Consider the following 5,893-nt stretch of genomic DNA (forward strand, 5'->3'; position numbering starts at 1 on the left):
TATAATAATTTAATAATTATATAGTAATAATTTATTAGCGACTATTTTTTTAATGATCTTAATCATTACTAAACAAGTGTAAGACAGGATTCCTACTCTTATGAAGCTTAGCATCTATTCCAAAGAGTGTCATTTTCTTAACTTGCTGCCTCTTACAGGGTAAGACAGATCTGCCCCTTGAGTCATAGACATTTGTGCTTTGGTATTTATAACGAATGTCCATTTTTAGGCCAGGCTCACTCACAAGCTATGTAAGTGCACACTATTGTCTTACTCCTTTCTGAAACGGACGCTATCTTTCCAGGTGAACTTGGTCTCCAAACACTGCAAAGCACTGCATCTAATTCTAAGTCTAGGATTCTAGGTCCTCAGTGAGAGGGCCGCACGGTTGACCTAAGTTCGCGGCGCCTGAATGAGGGACTGGATCTAGTTTCCTCACTCCTCTATATGAGAGCAAGGGCTGTTTACACAATCCTCATTAGTGCAGATAGCTGCTCCGACTCAGACAGCCTGCACACTACTGTAAGAACAGTTGCTCTAATCTTTACAGACAGCACCAAATAAACTGCATTTCTTTAATCAAGGAAATAAGATTCCATCAATGCATGCTGTCCAAGTAACAAAGTAGTTCAGGCAGCTAAGTAATTGGCCTGTAATACGGATATACATCGGAATGTGATTTACTTACTATCTTTAGTCAGGTCATGAATTAGAAACACAGTAGGAGCGCAAGCCTGTTAGGGGCAAAGGACAAAAACAGGAGTGGACTGCCAGGCATATTCAGATCCAGCCAAGAAAACATGCCAAATGAGGCTTAAAATGAAGTTTTCCACTTTTCACAAGTTCAGACCCAGAGGGAAAATACTTCTTCCCTTCCCCTCCTCCACTGTAATATTTTACCCATCGTATGAAACACACAGTAGTCCTCCCTTAACCATGGGGGTATGCTCCCAGACCCCAGTTAATGCCTGAAACACGCCTTAGATGTACTGTTTTTTCCTATACATGTATACCTATTATATAGTATCATTTATAAATGAGGCACAGTAAGAGATCAATAATAACTAACAATAAAATAGAGCAATTAAAATAATATAGTAGTGGGCTGTCAGAAAAGTCATGATGCATTTTGGCATAGGAAAAATAGGTCATGACTTTCCTGACAACACAATATAAGTTGTATGAGTGTGTTCTCTCTCTCTCTCTTACAAAATATGTCACTGCACTACACTCCCCAGTTTTCAGACTGCAGTCGACGCCCGCTAATACTATACCACAGTCGCATGTATACTCTCTGATGACGACTATGTTCCCTTCAAATACTCAGGTGCACAAGCAGGAAGAACCCCAACTGGGAACCTGACACTTAAATTTTTGCTCTGCTTCTGACCAGTGGTCAACCTTAGGCAAATTATGGCCTCTTAGATCTTCAGTTTTGTCATCTGTTAACACGAAGATGATAAATGACCTGCTTATTTCATTGAACTTTATAAATCTTTTTCTCTTCATAGTCAGACTTCTAGAAAAATTGAATAGTCATCATCTTGACTTCTTTACCTCTCATTTACTCCCTTACTAAACTGACCTTCTACTAAAAAGCTCTACTTTAGACCACAGCTGTCAAATTTCACAAAAGTACAAAAGCTTTTCCACCTTTCGCTTACTCTCAGAAACCACTGGCAATGTTGAAAAACCACTGTTCTAGAACTTTTTTTTTTTTTTTTTTTTTTTGCCATAGGGCTGGTGGGCTCCATAGAGACAGTGAAAGGGAAAGTGAGAAATCACCCCCTGGGGGGGAATGGCCAAGCCACAATCTCTTCTCTACATTCCTCTCAGGATTTTAGGCACTCACACATTCCAAAATATTTCTCAAATAAATCTTTTACCTACTATTGCCACTAATTTGTTCAGATCCTTTTCATCTCCTGAATGGACTATATTGCATATGCCTCTAAATTAATCTCCCATCTCTTATGTAAGGTCCTTCTGAAGTATCCTCCACAAGGGTACTAAAGTGATCTTTCTTTTATCTTTTAAATTAATTTCCAGAAAGTACATGTACTCACCAGAGAAAGAGATAGGGAGAAGGCTCCCCCCAATGGGGTGTGGTCAGACTGCAATCCTTTCACCATTTCTCCATCCCGTGATGATCTGGGCACATGCACGCGCACATACATACACACACACACGCACACACACAATACACATGCACCCCACGTTTTTTTAAGCAGCCAGGGCTTGGCTTCCAAACGCAATGGTCATGTGAACTCAGGCTCCCTTAACCACTAGGCCACAGGGCCAGCCCACCAAGGTGGTGTCTCTAAACAACAAATCTGACCATCTCTCTTCCATACCTTTAAATCTTTAATGAATCCCATTACCCAAGGATAAAAACCTAACTTCTGAGTGTAGAATAGATGTCCCTTTATGTCCTGGCTCCTTTCCACCTCACAGTTACCAGTTCTTGGATCTCCTCCATGCTCACTTCATTTATACCGTTTCTGAAATCCCTGTTATCAGCATTTGCTATGACAACTTGGTGAATTTGTGCTAGAATGCCCCTGTCTGGCGTGTTCTTTCTTATTTTCTGCTTATTTAAATAGCATTCATCCTTCAAGACTTCAGTTCACATGTCCCCTTCCCTGGTAAATAGGCCTTAACTGTTTTCCTGCTCCTATCTACCTGAGGTAGTTTAATCTCCTTCACCATACCTTGTGCACACCTTTAACCTAATACATCAATCCATATTGTACTTGGCTTGTTATTTAAGCTTTCCTGAGGGTAGGAAGCATGTCTTGCCAATAATTTTAATAGCAATCACAGCAAGGCTTCAGTGACTCTTGGATCAAATTTGCTTCAAATTCCCTAGCACTCATCTGGTTTCCCTAGTGCTTGCATCCTAATGTCTCCCACTCTGCTGTTCCCTCTCTCTCTTTCCTGAATCAGTAATCCAATGAGATGATCTGCCCAGGTTTGATGTAGGTCAGCCCAGTGTGGCAGCCTGTGAATTCCTCCACTAAGCTCCATGTTCTGAGGGGGTCCCATGTTCCGGGGGGATGGGGGGGAGCTCAAACCCAGCACCCTCAGTGCCAACCCCTAGGTGTGGGGAAAAGGCAAAGAGAAACTGACTTGGAAAACTAGGACCATTATCTCATTTTCTAATAGCAACACTTTAAAAAATAACTATGTATTAAGGGAACAGGTATCCTGCTGACAAGCATCACTGCACTGCTGAAAGAATAGAAAAACATTCAGTGGATTGGAACAGCTATTGGGTACAGTTTAGGGGGGATAAAAAGAAACAAAATTGCTCTCATCCTGCATTCCTGTGTTGTCTATTGTGATGCAATTAGAGGGACTGGAAGTCAGATCAAACTCTCATCTACTATTCAGCTTTGCTAGATTGGTGCTGAAATGCATACAAAGGCAAGTATCTCATTAAAATGCCAGACTTTTATATTCTATTCTTAGCTTTTGAAAGACAATGAATGTTGTTATGGCATTGTGTAGACTATTTTGTTTAATGTGAAAGTCAAAAGACCAAAGATTTAGATAGCTAATGAGGAAATGTAATGGAATAAATTATAAGAATACATTCACAGCATGCTTTCCTCAACTCAAGGAACTTAAGGTTCAACGGTCTCATAATAACTATGTTAAAATACCACGTGTAAATGTAAAACGCTAGCATTTTTTTCATTGTTAGAAAAAATAAAGAGATGCCTGCCCTGTGCATGCCCAGCAGTGCCCACCTGGATTCCCTTAAATATGAATAATAAATCCTCTAGACATCCTCACCATCCTTCACATGAGAATAGCCTTGGCTAGTCACTCAATCCCCACTTAGGTGAACAATGGAACTAGGGCAAGGCAAAACATGGGAAGACATATCATCTGGATGAAGAAAGATGGAGGATATCTGTGTGGGAGAGAAATATGAAAATAACTGAACAGCACAATGTGGAATACAGCCAAGGGAAACATGGCTTCACAATGGAGATGAACACCTCTGGTGACATGACCACTGAAGAATACAAGCAGAGGTCGGGTGGCTTTTGAAACCAGGTATAAAAGGAATGGAAAGTATTGCTGGTGCCTCCCGTGACGAAGATCCCTTAGAGAGAGCACAGTCCTGGGGACAGTTGGTTTCATACTTCTGGTGTCCACACTGTGAGAAAATAAATTTCTGTTGCTTAAAAAAAAAAAAAGAAAGAAAAGAAAAAAAGAGAGATTCACTAACTTTGTCCCTTTGCAATGATATATTGGGTCCTTGGAAACGTCTTGATGCATTTTTTGCGTAGAAAAATATATCATGACTTTTCTGATGACCCAACAGAATTAAGTATAAATCAGATTTGCCATAAACTCAAAGGGAATTTATTAAAGAAACTCATTCAAGTAATTACATCTAGATTATAGTCCTTCTGAATCGCAGCTTTGAAGGCAGTTGGAAGAGGAATACTTATCAGCACCGTACGTCACTGAAAAAGAGTCAGTGTGATCATTTTCATTTCCAAATGAGATCCTAAGATAATACAAGTTCCCTTCAGATTTCAGGTTGAAGGCTATTAACAGGACTTGCTTCTCTGTCCTCTAGCATTAGAAATTCTGTTTGTTTCTTCCTGTTGGGTCTTGTTGATGGAAATAACCAAATTCTATAAAAATGTTTTTAGAGATGTGTTCATAGCAAAATTATGAATGAACATGAACTGGAAACATGGCCTCTGGTCACCCTGAGAAAGTATTCTGGGAAGATCAGATACAGCGTCTCTTTTATTTAGTTTTGATAGCAGAAGACATAAGCAAGCTGGAAATCAACACATGGAGTTTTCATATTGGTCTAACCAGAAAAGACAACATGAATATGAGGGGCTTACAGGTCATGGTAGGTTTAGAAATTCTAAGGTTAGTAACTGGTTGAAAGCACAAGTCTTTGTCTCTAAAAGACTAAGAGTCAGCAGAAATGAATGTCTGGATTTAACAGAGATAACAAAGCTTTGCTCTACATTCACGTGATGCTATGCCAGAGTCAGGATGCAGGCAGTATCTCACAATCACTGGACCACAGTAGTCTGCTTTTATTAACTGGCATGATTCTTCCCAGGTCTCTAGGAAGAATTCAAAACTAAAAAAAGTGGTCAGTTTCAATCTGACCACCTCCATTTATATGTAGCAGTCTGTAGAGTCAGAAAGATTTGGACTTGAATGTTAACTTTCAAGTGTTACCAACAGTGCCACTCTGTTAACTGTGCAAAACGCCAAGGGGTGCCACCTTTCAGTCAATGAAGTGGTGGCCCCCTGGAATTCAGCAATAATCCACCCTTAGTTTGACTTCAATTGCTTATACTCCCAAAGCCTCAGTTCCTTGATTTGTAGATCAGGGTGTTAATTACAGGAGCATTCAGAGTATCTACTTCATCAAGTGACTGAGAAAATTAAGAGAGATAACGCGCAAGTAATGTTTATCATAGGCCATGGCATAAAGGAATTGCTCACTAAATGTTAACAAGTATGATGGTGGCAGTGCCCCATTTTGCAGCAAAATGAGTCTCAAAACTAGTCTTCTAAACCAAAAACTACTGCAGCTTTTGGACTTTTGCTAGTCACCTTAGTATTTATACACCTAGAGCACAGATATTTAAATCAACTGTGTCTGGGACCAGCAGTGCTCATAATGGCTATGTCTCTGGACTCCCATGTAGTTGATCACGGTTCGAGTCCCAGCTCCAATGGCTTAAACTCAGGTCAGGCACGTGTACATACATGCCCAAGATCCTGAGAGGAGAACGGAGGAGAAGGGATTGCAGCATGGCCATCCTCCCCTACCCCAGGGGGTGACTCCTCTCTTTCTGTCTCTCTGTCCCTCTCTTTCTGGCGAGCGCATGCACCCTAT

Source organism: Tupaia chinensis, unplaced genomic scaffold, assembly GCF_000334495.1.
Source record: "Tupaia chinensis unplaced genomic scaffold, TupChi_1.0 Scaffold000311_2, whole genome shotgun sequence".
Classification (NCBI taxonomy): Eukaryota; Metazoa; Chordata; class Mammalia; order Scandentia; family Tupaiidae; genus Tupaia; species Tupaia belangeri.